Here is a 24,228-nt window from a genome sequence, read left to right on the forward strand (position 1 = left end):
CTACAACTCATTCAGAACAGGACTGCGAGCCTCAAGCCCAGGGATCCTATCTCTCCAGCCCTGAAATCTCTCCATTGGCTCCCAGTGGGTACAAGGACCAAGTTCAAGACCCTCTGCATTGTCCACAAAGCCTTCAAAGGCCTGGGACCGCAATACTTCCAACTCTCTCTTCGGAAATATCTTCCTATTTGAACTCTTCGCTCCTCCACCTCCAACTCCCTCAGGATCAGTCGCTTCTCCAAGAAATTAGTTGGGGGTAGATCTTTCTTCGGCTGGCACCTACCTTTGGAACAGCCTCCTTGTCTCTCTGAAACTTGAGTAGAACCATCTCCGGTTCCCAAAGCACCTCAAGACCAGCCTTCTATCCCTCTCCCCTGCTGATCTGTCAGACACTGCACTGGTCACCTGGCTACCCTCTGAATCCGAGCACAGGTCCCTGCCCGCCCAGTTGTACACCCACACTGCCTCCTGGCTATCCTTGCACTTGGGTCTGTATCTGCAACCGTACAGTCTCCTTACCTGCACTGGACACCTGCTGTCTGCACTACTTGTTTTTGATCCCTTGTATGGCACTCTCCCATCCTCCCCTATCCTCTGCACTTGCACAGTCTCACTGTGTGTAGGCCTAATAAGATGGTTGTCTTTATCCTCCCTCTGTTTCCCCTTCCTTGCCTCGCTGTGCCTTGAAACACTTGTGTATAGGCGCGTTATAAATGCTATATCAAATATATATGTATATATATATATTTCTGCGGCTTGTTGAATCTGCTTAGATCACATACTGTGTGCATAGGCCGACATCTAGTGGAAGCTGCGGAGTATTACAGAAACTCGAAAATGGGTGTCGACACAGGGTGTGCCAGTAATACTATCCCTAGTGTGATGTCCACTGTACCCATGATCCCTCACGCGTGTAGGACCCTCAGATTGTTTTTTTCCGCCATACTGGTCGGAAGCATTTCGCGGAGTTCCCTGGCCTTAGCCATACTTTTGCTAAATATTGTTATATTTACCCATTTCTCCACCCCAACTTCCACACTCGACGCCGGCCCAGAGAAGAATTCGACCGTCGACAGCTGCACAACGGATTTGGGCCTCGGAAGGCCTCCGGCCTCGGCCCGGGCTTTGGAAGGCCTCTGGCCTCGGCCCGGGCCTTAAGCCTCTGGCCTCGGCCCTGCAAGTAGGGAGAGTGGGGGGTGGACATACTCTACACTCTTTTTGTATATAGGTACATTCTTATATATTCCTACACTTACTAGCCCGCTGCCACAAGGTGCGTATGGAGGGTACCCCTTTCCAATTCTGCCCCAAGTGCAACCGCAAGTACCCTTGTGTCGACAGGCACGCCACGTGCAATCTCTGCTTGCCGAGGGACCACCCCGAGGCGAACTGCAGAGCGTGTAGTAGGTTTAAACCGAAAACACTTAAGGACCGTTCGATCAGGCGTTGGGCCCACCACGCCAGGCGTCAGGAGGCCATGGCAGCAGAGGGCACCTTCAGCGATGGCAGCGACGCCGTGCTTTCAGACGAAGAGGGCAACGTGGCGTCAAGAGACAGCCGAGCGCAAGTCCCTGACCTCGGAAGGTCGTCCGGCAGGGCGGCTATGGGGAAGACCCCCGGCGACACAAGCGCTACCCACAGCACTTCTACAAAGCACATAAAGTCCAACCGAGACTCGACGCGCACGTCGAGTTCTCGGAAAGAGGCATATAGAGAACGGTCCGAATCGGTGTCCTCTGGGCGTTCTCGATCTAGATCGCCGCATGACTCCAGGCAATCATCCACTGTTGCCAAGAGTGCCTCGCTCCCCAAGGTAACGGAAGTTCGATCGTCTGAAGCCGACTTCCATCCCCACACCGCACTCCAGGAGTCGGCGCCAGCAGACCGCGTAACGGGGCTCCAGAGTCCCTACCTCCATGTTCTAAAGATAGGGACACTACCCCCGAACCTCGACGCCAGGCGTCCGAAGGCTACGAAGGGGTGAAAAAACAGGGAAAACACTCTTCCGCCCATGGGGAGGGGGGAAAACAACAGAGGAAGCAGTCTCAGCCTCCTCACACACCTCAAAAATTTCCCACTCCATATAAACAGACAGACAAGTCCCAGTCATCTGTTATCCCAAGGACACCTGCCAAAACCAGTAAGTCTAGTCAGGATAAGGTAGAGAAAGCCCCAGAAAAGATCATTCCCAGTTCTAGAGAATGGTCTAGTGATGACATAGACAGGGTGATGTCAAGGATGTCTTCATTGGCAGATTTTTACGCAAAAAACCCTGAACACTTTCTCTCCTATACTCCCGACGGGTCAGCACCCTCAGGCTCTAAGGATCCAATACCTCCAAGTAAGAAGTCCCGGTTTGAAACCCCAACATGGTCTTCGGACCCCTTCTATATACAGCCCTACTCCCAATATCAAGGGCAAACTGGTACGGGCTACTATGGGGATGATGAGGACCAAGAAGAGGAAGAGGAAGACCCTGAGACCTACAGAGTAGATTCCCCGGTAGAGAAAGAACCCCCGATTACCGACTCCCCTGTCGACAATCAACCTCTCCTGAATGAAGTTCTGTCCCGAGCGGCAGAACATATCCACATTGACACCCAGGGTGCTCAAGAGGAGAGGGACTTCGCCGAAGAGTTAGTGGGAGAAAGGAGGCCCGTTGCTCAGGCCATCCCTATCCTTAAGTCTATCCAGAGAAGAATAGACCCTTCACTTTTAAATCCTAACCTCACCAGGGCAGTGAACCCCAGGATTGAGAAACTTTTCAGGGCAGCCCAATCAGACCCACTGTATATAAGGGGGCATTTGAAACCGGACTCCCTGGTTGTTACTAACACCCGTAAGAGGGCTGGAACACCCTTGTCATCGTCAGTAGCTCCTCCCGACAAGGAGAGCAACAAAATGTATCATTTGGGCAGGAAAGTAGCCTCCACTTCCGCTTACCAGGCAAGGATTGCCAACTCCACCACCCTGTTGGCCAGCTACAACTGCCATCAGTGGGAAAAAGTCGCTGCACTCATAGACTCCGCCCCAGAACCCTTAAAGAGCCAGTTGGCACGAGTTGCGGCGGAGGGAAGAGCCGTGTCCGGTTGCATTTTAAAGGCAACCTTTGATGCCGGAGATAACGCCGGCAGATTGATAGCAGAAGGAACTGTTATCAAGAGACACGCTTGGTTACGGCAGTCTGGATTCAAGGCTGAAACCCAAGCATCTTTGTTAGATAAACCGGTGGAGCCGGATCTGTTGTTTGGTAAGGCGGTCGAGGACGCGCTGAAAAAATGCCAAGGACGAGTATGAGACACTCAAATCCCTAGGCCAACTAACCAACAAACCCCCTAATCAGAGAGGGGATGGCAATTTGCGTCGCCCACGCGGCCAAAATTCCCAGAGAGGATCTAACTATTCCCAGGGGCAGGGTACATCGTGGAACAATAATAACCAACAGTCTACCCAGGGTTACGGCAGGGGTAACAAAAGAGGACGTGGTAAGGGTAGAGGCAGTCCCAGTAAAGGAGGCGGCACGCCTCCACCAAAACAGTGACGCTCCGTTCAGGGTCCCTTCTCACGCAACCCCAGTAGGGGGATTTATTTCCAACTTCACCCAAGTTTGGGAAGGGATCACATCCGACAGATGGGTGCTGTCCACAGTATCCGCTGGGTACTGCATAGAACTGACAGAGCGTCCCCGGAACCATCCTCCACGACAAAAAATACATTCTTTGGAACACCAGAAGATCCTCCTCGAAGAGATCGTCAATCTGCTAGCAAAGGACGCGATAGAACTCGTCCCGGGACACCAGGTAAACAAGGGTATTTATTCCACTTACTTCCTTGTGCCAAAAAAAGATTTGACAATGCGCCCAGTATTGGACTTACGGCCTGCAAACAAGTATGTCAAGCCCCAAAAATTTTGCATGACTAGTCTCCAAGAGGTAATCCCCCTCCTAAAAAAGGGGGATTACATGGCAACATTGGACATGAAAGATGCCTATTTTTATATTTCCATGTTCCCAGCGCACAGAAAATACTTTGGCTTCAAGGTGGACAGTCGGCATTACCAGTTCAAGGTACTGACCTTCGGGATAGCTTCAGCTCCAAGGGTATTCACCAAGGCACTGGCGGTGGCAGCAGCACACCTACGCAGGGAGGCAATCCCGGTGTACCCTTACCTGGATGACTGGCTCATCACGGGGGAGACCCCAGTAATTTGCAGAGCAAACATTCAAAGGACAATCAACCTCCTCTTCGAATTGGGCTTCTCAATAAACGAGAAAAAGTCAAGTCTGGTGCCAAGCACCTCCAAACAGTTCCTAGGAGCTATCCTAGACACTCAAGAGGGGTTGACCTTTCCTTCCGAGGAAAGAATTCGGAATATACTGCTGCAAATTCCGCAATATCAGTCCGGTCACCAGATAACAGTACGCAAAGCAATGCGGTTGCTGGGCATGATGGCGTCATGTATTTACCTGGTCCCCCACGCGCGCCTGCGTCCCATGCAGGGATGGTTGGCGAAACAGTGGTCTCAGGCAAGTGGTCAGTGGGACGATCTAGTGGTTGTTTCGCCAACACTTGTACAAAGCCTAAACTGGTGGACAAGAGAAAATCTGTCCAAGGGGAAACCCTTTTACGATCCCAAGATACAGGCGGTAGTCACAACCAGTGCATGCCTGACAGGGTGGGGAGCTCACCATCTCCACCACACAGCTCAGGGTCTCTGGTTTCACTCAGTGGCCAAGAATCACATCAACCTGCTAGAGCTTCTAGCAGTATTCAGAGCGCTTCAAGCGTTCGAGCCCTACCTGCTAAATCTGTCAGTGCAAATCCGGACAGACAGCACTACAGCCATGTTTTACCTGAACAAGCAGGGAGGGGCTCGTTCGCCAAATCTGTCCAAGCTTGCCCAGAAAACTTGGATATGGGCACTCAGACGGAACATTTTGCTGTCATCGCAACATGTTCCAGGGGATCTCAATTCTCTAGCGGATGCTCTAAGCAGAGACCCCTCCCAGAGGAACACGAATGGTGTCTTCACAGAGAAGTCATAGAAGATAACTTCTCTCAGTGGGGTTTCCCCACTGTAGACCTATTCACCACAAATGAAAACAGACAATGCCCAGAATATGCATCCAGGTTCCCCCAACCAGACTCCCAGGGGAACGCCCTGTGGATGAACTGGTCAGGAATGTTTGCGTACGCTTTTCCACCAACTCCTCATCAGGAAGGTGGTCAACAAGATGAACAGAGAGTCGATGACGCTCGTCCTGGTTGCTCCCATGTGGGCGAGACAACCGTGGTTCCCACACTTACGCAGATTAGCCGTGTGCAAACCGATCAAACTTCCGGCCTGGTACAAGCTACTGTCCCAGCACCAAGGTCAAACAGTGCATCCTCAACCCAACTCAATGAACCTGGCAGCATGGCTCCTGAGGTCATAGAGTTCGGACATCTCAATTTACCTCAGAAGTGTATGGACATCCTAAAAGAATCTAGGAAACCAAACACGAGGCACTGCCACTTTGACAAATGGAAGAGATGTGCTATCTGGTGCCAGAATAAACAAATCAACCCAGTTGATTGCACTCCTTCCACTATTGTTACATACATGCTCCACCTGCTGGATTCAGGACCGGTCTTTAACTCACTGAAGGTACACCTGGCAGCCCTGTCGGCATATACCACTTCCCATAACAAGGTGTCGTGGTGAAAAGTACCAGTAGTTAAAGCTTTCATGGAAGGAGTAAAGAGACTTCACCCTCCTATTTCTAACCCACCACCAGGATGGGACCTTAACGTGGTGCTATCTAAACTCATGGGCCCCCCATTCGAGCCCATGCATAAAAACAGTCTCAAACACCTGACTTATAAGACGGCCTTCTTAGTAGCTATTACATCTATAAGAAGGGTCAATGAAATTCAGGCTCTGTCAGTGCAGGATCCTTTCTTTACTGTCCATAAAGATAAACTGGTTTTACACACACACCCTAGGTTCTCACCTAAGTTTATTTCTAAATTCCACGTGAACCAGTCCATCGAGCTTCCGGCTTTCTTCCAAGACCCACAGAGCTCGGCTGAGGTGAAACTACACACCCTAGATGTGCGTAGGGCGGTCCTCTACTATGTAAACAAGACCAGACCGCTAAGGAAAACAGACCAACTGTTTGTCTCCGTAGCTACAGGCAGAGAGGGGGATCGCGTCTCTAAAGGTGCCATCTCTAAGTGGATTATTAACTGCATCTAGCTGTGTTACTCCCTTTCTGAAAAAACTCTGCCTTTCACGCCGAGAGCCCACTCTACAAGAGGCATTGGGGCCACTCTGGCTTTCATTGCAAATGTCCCCCTTGACACCATTTGCAAAGCAGCTACTTGGAGCTCTATTCACACTTTTACTCAGCACTACTGCATTGACACACATTCCAAGACAGATACCCAAGTGGGACAAGCGGTTCTAAGACATTTATTTGCTCATGACCCTTCTCACATCCCACCTCCTTCTTCAGGTACTGCTTGCTAATCTATGCACAGCATCTGATCTAAGCAGATTCCACAAGCCTCAGAAGGGATACATTACTCACCGTAATCGTATTTCTGATGCTTGTATCTGCTTAGATTCACATGCGACCCACCCTTCCTCCCCTCTGAGAGAAGGTGCATGGATGCTTGTAGTCTTACCTTTCTTTATATCTGCTTGGATCATCTGTACTCGCGCTTCTCCTCATGCTACCTCATGTCAGAAAAAATACATTCGAATGGATTGTGTCCTCCGACGTATTCCTCATCTTAGATATCTCCTTCTAGCTCTGCTGGCCTCGGAAAATTTTTTCACTAGAGGGCGCTGCGCGCCGACGTCCTCCGAGTCGATGTCCCTCGACAGCCGCCGTATCGACGCCGACGTCATCCTGGCTATAAAGGCCACGCGCAGTGCCCGTTGTTCAGTTCCGTTTTTCCGCGCTTACTCAGTGCCTCGGAATACCGTTGCTCAGTTTTGTCAGAGTTAAACCTATTTACCTCGAGTTATTCGATCCGTACTCGATGGCTTCTTCGTCGGAACCGACAACTCCTCGATCCGGCTTCAAAAAATGCCGAGATTGTGGGAAAAAGATGTCGCTGACTGACCCTCACAGAGTTTGTCTGTGGTGTTTGGGAGCTGAACACCATTGTTTGGAGTGCGAGGACTGTATGTCCATGACAGCTAAGGCCCTGAAGGAGCGTAGGGGGAAGCTGGAGAAAGGTAAGACTTTTAAAGCTTCTTCTTCCTCGACGAAGTCGAGACATTCGTCTCCTCGTCACCATTCACGCTCCAGATCTCGGAGTGGGTCTCATCACTCCTCGAGATCGAAGCACTCGAAGAGGAGACGTCAAAGATCCCCTTCTCCGTCTTCCTCTTCCTCTGTTTCGCCAAAGAGAATCCCGTGCCCCACGAAACATAGTTCCCGGGCTGAATGGGAGGAATTCCGCAAAAATATGATGAGCGTCTTCGAGAAAGCGGCCTCGACCCCCTCGAAGACTGCCGAGAGCGATGCTCTGGTCGAAAGACCCGAAGGTCAAAAACGCCACGAGTCGCAGTACCCGGCGAAGGAAACCTCTCGAGCGCGTCATGAACCCTCGAGTAGGACTATGACCTCCAAACCTTCCTCGAAGGTTCCGTCGACGAAGGTTCTGTCGATGTCGAGGTCGATGTCTTCGACGCCGTTGTCGAAGAGACCTTCGACACACGAGTCTGTCGACTCGACGCCAGCTTCGACACCGGTGTCGATGCCAAGAAAAGTCACGGTTACGACACACCCAGTGACTATCCCCAGGTCCTCGACGTCGATGGCTTCGAGATTGTCGAGCAGAATTCCAATTCTGTCGAGGTCTTCGAGGCCTCCGCCTTTGTTTTCGACGCCACGCTCGAAGCCTTCGGCGTCGACGACATCGACGTTTTCGAGGCCGATTATGACAAGTTCGGCACCCTCTGCTTTGGAAATGTGGTTTACACCCTTTATGAGTTCAGAACAATTGAGAACTATGTCCTCAATTATGGAAGAGGGTGAATTGTCTGAACAGGAAGACATATTTGAGTTGCAGGGACCTGTAACCCCAATTAGAGAGGAATTTCCCTCTGAAGAACGCAGGTTAAAGGATCTTCATGATTCCTTACATGAGGCAAGTGGGTTAGACACCTCCCCTGAGGTGGAGTTTGCTAGGCCAGACCCGGGGGAACATGCTGAAACCCCCTACAGAGCCTTAATGGCCAGGATCACAGAGTTTATGGGGTGGTCTGCACCCTCACAATCTTTCCAACAAGATGACCTCACGGATATTCTTGACAAAGGCCCACAGGAGGATCCTGTGGTGCCTTTTCATAAAGCTCTTCAGAGGAAGATTATGACAAACTGGGAAACCCCAGATGTCGTACCGGCAGTAAATAAAAAACTGTCTACAAAGTACAGGGTATCCTCTACAGACCCGGAGTTTTTGTCTAAACATCCATCCCCAGAAAGTCTGGTGGTACAGGCAGCATCCCCTACCGATGTCAAGACGGCTTATCCTACCGTCCCACAGGACAGGGACGATAAAAAATATGATACTATGGCAAAGAAAGTTTTTTCGGCATGTAGCATGGCGTTAAAATCTGTTAATGCTACTTGCACCCTTGCTATATTCAGCCATACACTTTGGGAGTGTGCTTCTACAGCAGCTGACTGCATCCCGGAGGGAGAAGAAAGGGATGCGTTCCTGAATATTATACAGGACAGTAAAGACGCTATGTGCGAATCCCTTCAGACGGACATTGATTCGGCTGACAGTATCAGCAGAGCAATGGCGGCAAGTACGACAACCAGGAGATTCGCTTGGTTGAGAAAGTCTGGTTTTGCCCCAGATGTGCAAGCCAGGCTCTTGAACATGCCATTTGATGGCTCTTCTTTGTTCGGGAAAAACGCGGATGACAGTTTAGAGAAACTGCAAACTTCGAAGGCAGCAGCAAAATCCCTAGGCGCTGCAATCCGTCAGACACCTTTTCGTCTCACAGGAACCTCTGCGAGGGGCAAGTCCTTTTGCTTCTACTCTGCATTCGGAAGAGGTAGAGGACGACCGGCTCAAAGGGGACAAAGAAGAACTACCCGAGGTGGACGGGGTAGATATTCAAAAGCCGCAGCAACAGCAGGTGCCTCTTTACCATCTGCATCAGCCGCCCCAAAACCACTCTGAGGACTTTCCTCAAAGGACACCTGTAGGAGGCAGGTTGACTCAACATCTGGCGGAATGGCCGGCTATCACGTCAGATGCTTGGGCATTGGAGACAGTTGCCCAAGGTTACTGCCTACCTTTACTAAGTATACCTCAGAGTCATCCACCGGGGATCAGCTCTCAGAAAGCTCCAGATCCGCTCCTCTTGCAGGAAATTTTGGACCTGCTAGAGAAAGGTGCCATAGAACCGGTACCTGTAGCGGAGAGGAACAAGGGCTGGTATTCCCCTTACTTTCTCATTCCAAAGAAAGACGGAGGACTGAGACCCATCTTGGATTTGCGAGAATTGAACAAATTCCTCAGGAAAGACAAATTCAAGATGGTCACTCTTTCTCAGATCCTCCAGGCCCTTCAGTTCCAGGACTGGTTGGTATCTCTGGACCTTCAGGACGCTTATTTCCATGTGCCTATCCATCTCAAACACAGGAAATACCTGAGGTTCGCAATTGGCAACTCTCACTATCAATTTCGAGTGCTGCCATTTGGGCTGACCTCCGCCCCGAGGGTCTTCACCAAGTTAATGTCGGTAGTGTGCGGCAAGTCTAAGGAGGGAAGGGATTCACGTCTACCCATACCTGGATGATTGGTTGATCAGGGCTGTTTCTTCGGAACAAGCTCAGATCCAGCTAAATCACGTGTGCCACGCCCTTCACAGACTGGGCTTCTCCCTCAATTTAAAGAAGTCACAAATGATACCATCGCAGAGACTCCAGTTCATAGGAGCGATCCTGGACACTTCCCTGGGAAAAGCCTCGCCACCAGAGGTGAGGGCTCAAGATATTCTACAGATGGTTACCAAGTTCAAACATGCCCAACGTCTCCCAGCCTTCGACTTTTTGAGGTTGCTATGCCTCATGGCATCCTGCATTTTCCTAGTGCCAGAGGCTCGCCTGAGAATGAGATCCCTCCAGTGGGCACTGAGGACTCAGTGGTCACAATTCTCAGGGAGAATGACAGATCTTCTTCAGGTTCCCGACAGGGTGGCTCGAGACCTTCAGTGGTGGGCCTGTCAGGAGAACATTCTGAAAGGAGAACAGTTTTGGCAACCCTGGCCGGAGATAACAGTAGTCACGGATGCCTCACTCACGGGGTGGGGAGCCCATGCCAACGACTTGACCATCAGCGGTCGTTGGTCTCCATCGGAGTCCAGACTACATATCAACCTGTTAGAGCTGAGAGCCATCAGACTTGCACTGAAGGCGTTCCTGCCAGCTGTACAAGGGAAAAACGTCCTGATAATGACGGACAACACGGTGGCCATGCACTACCTCAACAAAAGAGGAGGCGTAGGATCACTGCCCCTGTGCAGAGAGGCAATGCAGCTCTGGTTTTGGGCAATCCAAGAAGGAATCTCTCTATCGGCAGTTCACCTTGCCGGAGAGAAGAACTTGACAGCGGACGCTCTGAGCAGGCAGAGCACAGTCTCCCACGAGTCGGAGCTAGCCCAGGAAGTCCTTCAAGAGATCTTCGCCCTTTGGGGAACCCCTCAGGTAGATCTGTTCGCCACCAGCCTCAACAGGAAGTGCGATCTGTTCTGCTCAAGGGAATTTCCCCCGAGAGGAGCTCTGGGAGACGCGTTCATAGTGGACTGGGAGTTTCCGCTTCTGTACGCGTTCCCACCGGTCCCTGTCATTCCTCAAATGATCAGGAGGTTGAGAAGATTTCGGAGAACCATGATCCTAATTGCCCCGGATTGGGCCAGGTGAACGTGGTACCCGGACCTTCTAGACTTGTCCATCTGCCCTCCAATTCGACTTCCACTCGGAGAGAACCTACTCTCACAGAAGGGAGGTCAGGTTCTCCATCCAGACATCAAAACCCTCAACCTTCACGCTTGGCTTCCGAAAGGCTGAGGTACAAGGATTGGGACCTCCCTGATGATGTTATGGAGGTGTTGCTTTCGGCAAGGAGACCAGCAACAAAGTCTTTATACCGCTGCCGTTGGAACAGATTTTGCAGCTGGTGTAGAGAACAGAATATCGACCCTTTTTCATGTGGTACACCAATGGTTTTGTCCTTCCTACTATATTTGGCAAATTCAGGCCTTCAAGTTGGCACCATTAAGGGCTATCTCGCAGCGCTATCCATCTTTAAGCGCACTGCGGAAGAACCATCCTTTTTCAAGTTACCCTTGGTAATACAATTTCTAAAGGGGTTAACCAATGTTTATCCCCCAAGACCATTCCAAGTTCCCCTATGGGATTTAAACTTAGTCCTAACTTTCCTGATGGGCACACCTTTCGAACCACTCCATTCTTGTTCGTTACGATTCCTTACCCTTAAAACTGTTTTATTAATAGCACTTACATCTGCTAGAAGGGTGAACGAATTACTGTCAGGCTGAGATCCTGGTGTCTGCAGAAGCTGCTGAGCCCCCGACAATCCACCCAAAATGTGGCACTCTGAGCTGATACTATAAACTGCTCAGTTTACCTCACTTCCAGGGGAAAGGGGGAAGGAACAAATTAACAAACACCAGGCTGGAAGCTAAGACTAGCTGGTTCTTCACCTGTGGTAAAACATAAACATATAATACACCTTGTTATTCATGAGGCACTATACTAACCTTAAGTATCAATATCCTTTACCAAATAAAGTAAAAACCATACCTGGAACTTCTCTACAAAAAGCCCAGAGAAGTGATAAGCTGACTAGACTTCCTTACTAGTTGACTTGAATCTCAACGATCATTCAGCCTTCTTAGTAGGTCCATGAATGTGAAATTAACTTTGCAGGTAATCTTCTTTAAACTCAAGAAGCTTGAACAAAGTCTTAAGTTCATTAAAAGTAAATGGAAGTTCTAGTGTTTCTGGAAAGTATTTATATTTCTTCTTATAAATTTCTTTTTAGAGTGTTTTTACTTAAATAAACAGTTCTTGAAACTTGCGTCAAAAATCTCACGTGGAAATCTCTTGAACTCGCATAGGGATCCAAACTGAGTGAAGATCGTTGAAGCGCTGTAGATTAAACCGCAGGAAAAAAACCACACGTGCTAAGTCGAAACCACGGGAAAAAATCCACACGCGATTAAACGAAAACACGCACATGCGCTGAAGTTCAACCGCGGGTAAAAATCCACACGCGCTTAGTCCAATATGCGAGCACACGCGCTGACGACAAACCGCGGGTAAAAATCCACACGTGCTTAGTCCAAGATGCGAGAACACGCGCTGACGACAAACCGCGGGTAAAAATCCACACGCGCTTAGTCCAATATGCGAGCACACGCGCTGACGACAAACCGCGGGTAAAAATCCACACGCGCTTAGTCCAAGATGCGATCACACGCACACGCGCTAAAGTCGGAAAAGCGGGAAAAATCCACACGCGCTTAAAACAAGATGCACACGCGCGGAAGTTCAACCGCGGGTAGAAAAAACACACGCACAAGAGTATCACGCGACACCAAAGAGCTTGCGCTAGATACTCAAGCGAAGTCTCTCACGCGCAGGCTTCTGTTAACGGAAAAACCACGCGCTTGATAGAAAACGTAGCGTAGCAAAGCCAAACATGCGACAGCAATAAAGTTCTTAGTAAATATTTTTTATATGAACTTGAAAATCAGATTAAATCTTCTACAATGACATTATAGAAAGAGTCTTGAGTTTTAAAAGGACTTATCTTGTGAAGAGTCTTTGAAACCTTTTTCTTCTTGGATAACTCGAAATCTTCTTACTCCTGTTCAGTGCCAAAATGAATCTCCGCAAGATTCCTGTTTGCTTTTCCAAATAAGCCGCTCGACCGCTTGAAACTTGAAACCCCTGAACGAGTTAAGCAGGAGCAGCTTAATACGCGACCTCTCAGCTGGGCAAAGACGATGAAAGGCAGTTTAGAATGTTCATTGTCTTCCCTATAAACAATCACCAGCCAATCAGAACTTAGACTGAGGACCTCCATCTTGGCTTGGGGCATTCTCCATAGACTGCAATGAATGTTAAGGGCAAAATTGGCTGTTTTAAAATTAAACTCATAATAACTTCCAAAAACCTTTCTATACTAATTTTCCCCAGACCTAATGTCTCAGAATATGTCACTGTATCCTAACAGTACCTGACAGTACCCCCCTTCTAACGCCCAGTCCCTGGGCCTTTTTTCAATGGAAATTTCTTATGGAATTTTTCAACCAAATGAGGAGCATGTACATCACTTGCTTTCTCCCAAGTGCGTTCTTCAGGACCAAAACCCTCCCAATCAATGGGATACTGTAGCTTTCCTCTCACTATTCTAGAGTCCAGAATTTTCTTAACTACAAATTCTTCTGAATCATCTTCCTCAAATACAACTGGTGAAGGAGTAGGTGTCAATCTAGTTCCTTTAACCACAGGTTTCAACAAGCTAACATGAAAAGTTGGATGAGTGTTCATATGTCTTGGTAATCTAAGGCGAACAGCCACTGGATTTATCACCCTTTCAACAACAAACGGCCCTACAAAACGAGGGCAAAACTTATTTCTTCCCTTAATTCTCAAAAATTTGGTTGATAACCATACCAAATCTCCCTCCCTATACTGGGGACTAGTCTTTCTTTTAAGATCCGCAAATCTTTTATATTTTTGTTTACTCTCCACCAACACCCCTTTTGCCTTCTCCAAATTTCTTTTCATGATCTCTAGTCTCTTTTCCACTTCCGGGTTTTCAGCATCATAATCGATCTCTATACTAAGAAAACGAGGATGAAAACCTCGTCCCAAATAAAATGGAGACATTGAGGTGGCATCCTTACTACAGTTGTTATATGCAAATTCTGCCACCCACAACATATCTACCCACTCTTCCCCTGTCTGTAGATAACATCTCAAATATTTCTCCAACTCCTGATTTATCCTTTCCACTTGCCCATTGGTTTCGGGATGGTAACCGGATGATAGACATACCTCAACTCCCAATCTCTTACAGAAAGCTCTCCAAAATTTAGAAATAAATTGAGACCCTCTGTCTGAGATGACCTGACTGGGAATTCCATGCAGTTTAACTACTTCTTGTAAGAAACTGTGAGCTAAACTATCAGCGGTAACCTCTCCCTTCATTGGAATGAAATGTGCTTCTTTAGTGAGTAAATCCACTACAACCAATACTGATGTACACCCCTTATCTAGTGGTAGATCCGTGATGAAATCTAAAGACACTGAATACCAAGGCCGCGGTGGAACTGGCAACGGTTCCAATAACCCAGAAGGCTTTCCGATGAGGTTCTTAGATCTAGCACAAACTTCACAGGTCTTAACAAAATTAAGAGTATCTTGTCGAATTTTCTCCCACCAAAAATGTCTTCTGACCAACTCAAGTGTTTTTCGATATCCTGGATGTCCTGCCAGAACTGAATCGTGACATTCCTTCAAAATCTTTTCTCTAAGTTCAATAGATGGTAAATAGAGTCTGTCGTCTAGATAAGGTAAACCGTCTTTAATCTTGCGAGCTGGATCCAAACGAACCCAATGTTCAAGTTGTCTCTCAGATATGGATTCTCGTACTTGTTTAAAGATTTCGTTTTCTTTCTCAATTCCAGCAAGAACAAAACGTTCTGGAGCGATCAGAGGAAGTGACTCACAAACCAACTTAACTTCACTTTCTGGAAATTGCCGTGACAGAGCATCTGCTTTTTTATTTTGATTTCCTGGCTTAAAAGTAACTATAAAATCATAATTTGCAAAAAATAAAGACCACCTTAGTTGTCGAGGTGTCAGAGTTCTTGCTGTCTTCAAAAAGAGTAAGTTTCGGTGATCGGTTAATACTGTCACAGTGTGACGTGCTCCTTTTAAAAAATGTCGCCATTCTTCAAATGCTGCTTTGATAGCAAGAAGCTTGCGATCTGAAATGGTATAATTTTCTTCCGCTGGTGAGAACCTCTTAGAAAAGTAGGCCACAGGATGCAATTGTCCAGTAACATTATGCCTCTGCGACAACACTGCTCCCATTGCCACATTGGAAGCATCAGCCTCTACAAAAAATGGCTTGGAAGTATCAGGATGAATCAAGATAGGAGTAGTTATGAATTTCTCCTTCAATACTTTAAAAGCCTCATTAGCCTTAACGTCCCAAACAAAAGGAACTCCTTTCTTCAGAAGTCGAGTAATTGGAGTCACCAAACTGGAGAAGCCTTCAATGAATCTTCGGTAAAAGTTGGCAAATCCCAAAAAACTCTGGATCTCCTTCACCTTCGTTGGAATAGGCCAATCACGAACCGCTTCCACCTTTTTCGGATTCATTTCCAGACCACTAGGAGTGATCACAAAACCTAAAAATTCCACTGAATTCGTATGGAACTGACTCTTCTCCAATTTAGCGTAAAGATTATTCTCTCTCAATTTTCTCAAGACCTGTCGAACGTGAATTTTGTGTTTCTCCAAACTTTGGGAAAAAATCAAAATATCGTCAATATAAACAATAACAAAAATATCAAGAAATTCCCGAAGAACCTCATCGATAAAAAATTGAAAAGCCGCTGGGGCATTGCAAAGACCGAATGGCATCACTTGGTACTCGTACAGGCCAAATCTGGTCTTAAATGCCGTCTTCCACTCATCCCCCTCTTGAACTCGTACCAGATGATAAGCCCCCCTTAAATCCAATTTAGAAAAAATGGTGGCACCTTGAATTTGATTTAACATCTCAGAGATGAGAGGGAGCGGATACCTATTTTTTACTGTCATTCTATTTACCGCCCTATAATCTATACAAGTTCTGAGGGAACCGTCAGATTTTGGCACAAAAAACAATGGTGAGGCAGCCGGCGATTGAGAGTGCCGAATAAAACCCTTAGCCAAATTTTCCTTTAAGTATTCTTTCAAATAGTCATTCTCTTTTTCTGTCCGGGCATAAATCCTACTGCTAGGTAAAATAGCTCCAGGCTCCAAATCTATCCTGCAGTCAAACATTCTATGAGGAGGCAACTCTCCAGCTTCCTTTTCATCAAATACATCCCAAAAATCTTGATAACAAGTAGGAAGTTCACCCACTACTGCTCCAACATCAAAACCTATTGCCCCTCTTTCTGCAAGTGAAAACGAAACAGAATTCACAAATCTTTCTTCCTCTCCATGACTTTTCCCTAAGAAACAATGTTCCTTACAAAAAGTTGATTCTAGGGATACAATTCTTGCACTCCAATCAATTCTAGGATTATGCTGAGTAAGCCAGGGCATACCCAAGATTATTTTCAAGATTGGAGCATCAATTAATTCAAAAGAGATAGTTTCCTTATGACCTCCAGTTAACTCCATCTCAAGTACCTCTGTATTATGAGTGATTGGACCTGAAGAAAGAGATGTACCATCAACTGCCCTTACCTGCTCAACTTCTTTCTTAGCCACTAAAGGAACACCTAAACTCTTTGCCAATCCTCTGTCCATAAAATTTCCTGTAGCCCCTGAATCAATAATAATTGGCCCAGAACCTAAGATTTTCTTTTCAAACATTAAGGATACGTTCACAGTTATATGAGGAACAGCTGTCTGTATCGTGTTAGCAACTTGTTGTACTCTGCCTGAAGAATTGAAGATCTTCTTGGAGGTAAAAGGACAGTTTTCAAGGAAATGACCACTCCTACCGCAGTATAGGCACAAATTATTCTCCCTTCTTCTTGTCTTCTCTTCCTTTGACAACGGACCTCTCACCCGACTCTGCAGCTCATTTCCCTTGGACTTAACTTCCCTGTTCACCACCTCAACCTTAGATCTCTCTACTCTTCCTGGAAACCTAACTTCCCCCTGAGAACGTCTACGCTCTAAACGTCTTTCGGTTAAACGAAAATCTAACCGAACCACCAAATCAATTAGAGCATCTAAAGTAGTTGGTCGTTCCAAAACACCAGCCAAAGCATCTTTCAATTCATCTTTTAAGCCCCGATAAAATAAGGAAGCCCTCTTCTCCTCTGGCCATCTACTCTCTAAAATTAAAGTTCTAAATTGAGTGATATAAGAAATCAACTCCTTTCCTCCCTGACGCAACTCCAGTAGTTCTCCATCTACCTCTAGAGATACCTGTCTCTTATCAAACATCTTTTTAAATTCGGCCTGGAACAGGGAATAATTATTCAAAGCCAAACTCTTTTGACTCACCAAGAGACTTCCCCACGCAGATGCTTCTCCTGATAAATAAGATAATGTAAATGTGACCTTGGAAGCATCCGTTGAAAATAACTCGGGACGACTTAAGAAATGTAATTCACACTGAGTCTGAAAAATTTGAAACTTTCTCGGATCTCCCAAAAAACGCTCAGGAGCAGCCAAAGGAACAGGCATAACTAAAGTTCCTAAACCACCCACCACTTCCCTTGAAAGTCTATGTTCTTGTTCTTCCCCTACTCTCACCAGCTCAGGTGGGTTTCCTGCACCTTCCGAAACTTCCTTTTCTTGTATTTGTGTTACCTTTAAATTTAACTCATCTATTCTGTTATTAAGATGTGAGTATTCTCGATGAGCCACCCGTAACTCTTCTCTAATTTCCCTAACCATTTCTCCCAACGCCTCCATGGCTGTCTCGTCGGGGTTCATACAGCTTGGGCAGACTTTTTCTTTTTTATTGGCCTTTCATTCTGTCAGGCTGAGATCCTGGTGTCTGCAGAAGCTGCTGAGCCCCCGACAATCCACCCAAAATGTGGCACTCTGAGCTGATACTATAAACTGCTCAGTTTACCTCACTTCCAGGGGAAAGGGGGAAGGGACAAATTAACAAACACCAGGCTGGAAGCTAAGACTAGCTGGTTCTTCACCTGTGGTAAAACATAAACATATAATACACCTTGTTATTCATGAGGCACTATACTAACCTTAAGTATCAATATCCTTTACCAAATAAAGTAAAAACCATACCTGGAACTTCTCTACAAAATGCCCAGAGAAGTGATAAGCTGACTAGACTTCCTTACTAGTTGACTTGAATCTCAACGATCATTCAGCCTTCTTAGTAGGTCCATGAATGTGAAATTAACTTTGCAGGTAATCTTCTTTAAACTCAAGAAGCTTGAACAAAGTCTTAAGTTCATTAAAAGTAAATGGAAGTTCTAGTGTTTCTGGAAAGTATTTATATTTCTTCTTATAAATTTCTTTTTAGAGTGTTTTTACTTAAATAAACAGTTCTTGAAACTTGCGTCAAAAATCTCACGTGGAAATCTCTTGAACTCGCATAGGGATCCAAACTGAGTGAAGATCGTTGAAGCGCTGTAGATTAAACCGCAGGAAAAAAACCACACGCGCTAAGTCGAAACCACGGGAAAAAATCCACACGCGATTAAACGAAAACACGCACACGCGCTGAAGTTCAACCGCGGGTAGAAATCCACACGCGCTTAGTCCAATATGCGAGCACACGCGCTGACGACAAACCGCGGGTAAAAATCCACACGCGCTTAGTCCAAGATGCGAGAACACGCGCTGACGACAAACCGCGGGTAAAAATCCACACGCGCTTAGTCCAATATGCGAGCACACGCGCTGACGACAAACCGCGGGTAAAAATCCACACGCGCTTAGTCCAAGATGCGATCACACGCACACGCGCTAAAGTCGGAAAAGCGGGAAAAATCCACACGCGCTTAAAACAAGATGCACACGCGCGGAAGTTCAACCGCGGGTAGAAAAAACACACGCACAAGAGTATCACGCGACACCAAAGAGCTCGCGCTAGATACTCAAGCGAAGTCTCTCACGCGCAGGCTTCTGTTAACGGAAAAACCACGCGCTTGATAGAAAACGTAGCGTAGCAAAGCCAAACATGCGACAGCAATAAAGTTCTTAGTAAATATTTTTTATATGAACTTGAAAATCAGATTAAATCTTCTACAATGACATTATAGAAAGAGTCTTGAGTTTTAAAAGGACTTATCTTGTGAAGAGTCTTTGAAACCTTTTTCTTCTTGGATAACTCGAAATCTTCTTACTCCTGTTCAGTGCCAAAATGAATCTCCGCAAGATTCCTGTTTGCTTTTCCAAATAAGCCGCTCGACCGCTTGAAACTTGAAACCCCTGAACAAGTTAAGCAGGAGCAGCTTAATACGCGACCTCTCAGCTGGGCAAAGACGATGAAAGGCAGTTTAGAATGTTCATTGTCTTCCCTATAAACAATCACCAGCCAATCAGAACTTAGACTGAGGACCTCCATCTTGGCTTGGGGCATTCTCCATAGACTGCAATGAATGTTAAGGGCAAAATTGGCTGTTTTAAAATTAAACTCATAATAACTTCCAAAAACCTTTCTATACTAATTTTCCCCAGACCTAATGTCTCAGAATATGTCACTGTATCCTAACAGTACCTGACAATTACAAGCTCTTTCTTGTAAACCCCCTCACACTATCTTTCACAAAGACAAAGTTGTCCTGCAAGTGAAGCCTAATTTCCTCCCAAAGGTGGTTTCTGAATTTCATATCACTCAGAAGATTACCCTACCATCTTTCTATCCTCCTCCTCACCCGGGGAAAGAGGAAGAGAGGTTACACAGGCTAGACCCTAGAAGGGCTTTAAGTTTTTACATCAGTAGACTAGCCAGGATAAGACAGGCAGACCAGCTGTTTGTAGGTTACACAGGTCACAAGCTGGGGTTACCAATAACTAAGCAGACCATTTCCAGATGGATCATTCTAGCCATTCTGGAATGTTATAAACTGGCAGGAAAAGAGCCCCCTCAAAACCTTAGGGCTCATTCGACCAGAGGTATTGCAGCTTCATCGGCCCTCAAAAGAGGTGTGCCGGTTAAAGACATCTGTGCGGCCGCTACATGGTCGTCTGTCCATACCTTTACACGTTTTTACAACTTGGATTCCTCCTCCAGTCAAGAGACTAGGTTTGGAAGGGCTGTACTGCATTCTATTCATCAATAGAAGACAGCATGAAGTCAGTACTCCCTCCTCCAATAATAGAATACTGCTATGGGAGCCTATCTAAGATGAGGAATACGTCGGAGGACACAATCCCTTCCAAGAACAAGTTACTTTTTACCTTGTAACGTTCTCTCGACGGATGTTCCTCCGACGTATTCCTCATCGACCCTCCCATCCATCCCCGCAGTTCTACTTCCCTTGTTGTTGCAGCTTACGCTCCTTCAGGGTGATTAGTTTAGTCCAGAAAGTATTATTGTGGGCTACAAAACGGAACTGAGCAACGGGCGCTGCGTGCGGCCTTTATAGCCAGGATGACGTCGGCGTCGATACGGCGGCTGTCGAGGGACATCGACTCGGAGGACGTCGACGCGCAGCGCCCTCTAGTGAAAAAATTTTCCGAGGCCAGCAGAGCTGGAAGGAGATATCTAAGATGAGGAATACGTCGGAGGAACATCCCGTCGAAAGAACGTTACAAGGTAAGAAGTAACTTGTTCATCTGAGGGTCCTACACGCGTGAGGGATCATGGGTACAGTGGACGTCACACTAGGGATAGTATTACTGGCATGCCCTGTGTCAACGCCCATTTTCGAGTTTCGAAAAACAAACTGTAATACTCTGCAGCTTCCACTAGATGTCGGCCTATGCACAGCATGTGAATCTAAGCAGATACAAGCATCAGAAATACGATTACGGTGAGTAATGTATCCCATATATATGTGTTAATTAGGGAGATGCAGAGAGTATGGGTAATTGTTGGGAGAATGTTAATTAGGGTTAAGAGTTAAGTAGGGGTAGGATATTAATTATAAGAATGCGAAGTATAGATCCAGAAGGGAGGTATGTTGCATTAAAATTACACATTGAGAATAGATGCATGGCTATTGTGAATGTTTGTGTCCAATGTGAATCAGGATGTTTTCTTTAAGAAGCTGGTTTGTGTTAGAGCAGCTTGATTGTGCTGATATTATAGTTGGTGGGGATTTTAATACCACAATTAATGTGGAAAAGGATAATACTCAGGTTAATTCCTATGTGGATTTGAAAGCGAGGAGAGGTCTTCTAAGATTATTAGATAAATGGGATATCCATGACATTTGGCAAGATCTTAATGTAGACAGCAGAAAATTTCTAAGTTACCATCACAGCGTGGTAGAGGGAGTTGGGATTCAGATTTAAGTTTCACATTGTTGGATATTGATTGGAGCCACATATGTGCAGGTTCAGATAAATACAAAGTGGATTTAGATTTGAGATATACACAACAAAGAATTAATCATTATTTATATTGGTCCCCATGGAAGATGAGAATGAGTAAATTGAGTAATGTGGACTGTTGTTGGAACTGTAATAGAGAGGTGGGCACTACACTCCACATGTTGTGGTTATGTGGTAAAATATAATTATTCTGGGATGGTGTTTTTCAGAGGATAGAGTTGGTTCTGGATCTCTCTATACCCACAGATCCACTTGTTGCTGTGTTAGGTTTACTGCCTTCAAATATTGGTTTAACTACAAGTAAGCTGTTATGGATATATAGAGCTCTTTTGCTAGCCAAGAAGCAGATTTAGAAATTTTGGAAAAGTGATGCCTCTCTTAACATTTATGACTGGCTGTAGAGTTTGTCCCTTTTGTCCAAGAGGGAGAAAATATCCTTTAAAGCAAAAGATCAGCTTGATAAATCTGAGAGGATGTGGGGTGCATTTAATGATCTCTACGCTTAAAATATTTGATCGTGTTCTAGGGTTCTTATTTTGCTTTGTTTTTGTTTTTTCATTTTATTTCTTTCCTTTACCTTCTGTCACCTTACTCCCTGTATTCAGTTCCCCTCTGTTACTTGTTAAAGATTTATTTAGGAAATTATGGGTGAATAAGTATCACCTTGTGCATTTGAGATATTGTATTATGTTCTATTGCTTCTGTAAAATTCTAAATGTATAAAGTTTTGAAAAAAAAAGAATGCAAAGTATTTTAAAGGGGGTAAAAGCAAGGTACCCAGGCATCAGGTAGTGGAAGACTGTGGCGGCCTGCTTGAGCCTGCCTAGCAAGATGGGACCACCCACGAAGACCATCCTTTGGTCATGCACTGTGTGGGTGGTACCTGAGTTTAGGTGGGGGGGGTGTTGCACCAGACTCACCGTCCGGGTTCCTTAGACCCCTCCAAGCAAGAGTGAGCTGACTTAGCGGGTCACAAGTCATTTGGAACTCGAGCCAGGGGATCCTAACCTATTTATTGAAATTAATGTATACATGTGTCTTGGAATATATTATATGTTTTCTTAACTTTTTAAATACTCTGTAATGTGGGAGAGAATTTTTCACTTTTCTGCAAAAAGTGTCCTTGTAAACTAATAAGCCCTTTAAAAAGGCCTACATGGTTCTTATTAAATAATGAGATGCCCCTGTTGGGCTTCCTATAAAATTCACTCTGGTGTGGTCCCCCTTAGTGATCCAGGATCTCTGGGTGCAGCCCATCGGCTGTTAACAATGATTTTATTTTAGCTGGGGCAGCTTCCCTCCGAACCCAGTGGGTTTGGGTTGTGATATCCATGGGAATTCTCTCTGCTCTGTGGAAGGGATTAGTACACTTGCACGACTAGGCCTGGGAAACGGGGGCTTCACGTTGGTGCACTGGGATCTTGTCGCAATTCTGAGTTAATTAGAAACAAAAATGCTTCTGTCTGTTACAAAGTGTAGCACGTTTCCTGTTTGGCCATAACTGGTGCATTCTTTCCTTCAAACGAGAACAGATGATTGGCAATTATTTTTTTCTAAATGGAGCCGTTTCAAGAAGAGGAATGTGGTTTTTGATGAGTTTAATGAAGTATTTATGATTTACAGAGGACATTTTGCATTAGAAGGCCATTGTGTATTAGTGCATGATGGCTTGATAAAATATTCTACAGATGCACACTATAGCCAGGGCAATCCTGCAAGGGTGTGCTTTTTATAATAGGAGTACATGTATGATCAATCATGAGCCAGGAAATGGTAGGAGAATGGAGGATCATAAATCTGGAACAAAGGTGGCCATGCGAGAGCAGACATTTCTGTGAATTCTCAATTGTGTTGTGTAGATCCTCCTCATGCTGCACTAATAGTACTGGGCGAGCCCAGCTCGGAGCTTTGGAATACGGAAAAGTGAGTTCCAAATATAAAATAATTGATTCCTTCAGTTTGGAGACCGGGACCGTTCTTCTTTCAGAGATGCGAAAGGGATTCCTCGGGTGCAAGATAGAAGCTCTTGGCTCAGACCTCTTTGTTTGGGGATGAGCAGCTCACTTATACTAGATCCATTGTTGGAGAAAGGAGCACAATGCAAGTGGCCTTTGCCGTCACAATGGTCCACGGGATAGATTCCTTCTGGTCGGTGTCCATCCACACCTCCATGACACAATAGTGATTCCTTGTTTTCATGTCAACGGATCTTCGCTTCCACCCTCACACGCCCCCATGCTCCCTTTTTTGAGAATTGCATTTTTTTTCAGCCTTCTATTTCTGCCTGGCATTTTGCCTTGTCGTTTGATGTTTTCCATGTTTCCTTTTCCACTCTTTCGGACACAGTCTTCAGTGACTCTAATCACGTTTGGGTCCCCCCTACCGATGGACGCCCGCTTTTTGGTCTACGTTTTAACCCCATGCAAGCACATTACCGTTTGCTGCACTCTAAAGCTGGCGCAGCTCATCAGGGAAGTGGAGCGAGCTGTTGGCATTTGTGCTTCCACTGGAGCGGTCACTTCTCCGCTGTAAAGCGGTGCATGTGGAGATGCGAGTTATGGTTCTGTAGCTCACCATACCTGCCACATGTCTGTTTATCAGGGCGCCGAGTGCGCGGGGGCTCCGGGCCACCCCAGGAAAGGCCAACTGCGTACCGGGAAAGGTGACTCTTCACCCCCCTTTTCCCTGTCTCCACCCCCTCCCCCACCCCCGCTTTTAAACCAGAAGTCGGTGCCTCTGATGGTTATTACATTTTTGCACTGAACCCATCATCTCCCATACACCCTATTGTTCTAAATTTCACAGGTTTTTATTAGGGAAACTGAACTAGATGGTCTCTTTTTAGCAACTTTTTTTCACAATTTCTTTTTAAAATGTTTTATAACTGAAGATGTTTTATAATCCGGCACTCTGTGTAAATCACATAAAAGTCATATTAACATTTAAAAAACAACTGTAACGTTCC

At 46.1% G+C, this 24,228-nt stretch overlaps 1 protein-coding gene across 9 annotated transcripts in view; it reads left to right on the top strand.

Moving 5' to 3' along the window:
- Positions 1-24,228, top strand: part of RAPGEF2 (Rap guanine nucleotide exchange factor 2) — a 1,671,940-nt gene that overhangs the window by 259,319 nt on the left and 1,388,393 nt on the right. The gene's annotated exons all lie outside the window — the stretch shown is intronic.

The sequence above is a fragment of the Ambystoma mexicanum genome, chromosome 6q, assembly GCF_040938575.1.
Source record: "Ambystoma mexicanum isolate Mex_15411 chromosome 6q, UKY_AmexF1_1, whole genome shotgun sequence".
Taxonomy (NCBI): Eukaryota; Metazoa; Chordata; class Amphibia; order Caudata; family Ambystomatidae; genus Ambystoma; species Ambystoma mexicanum.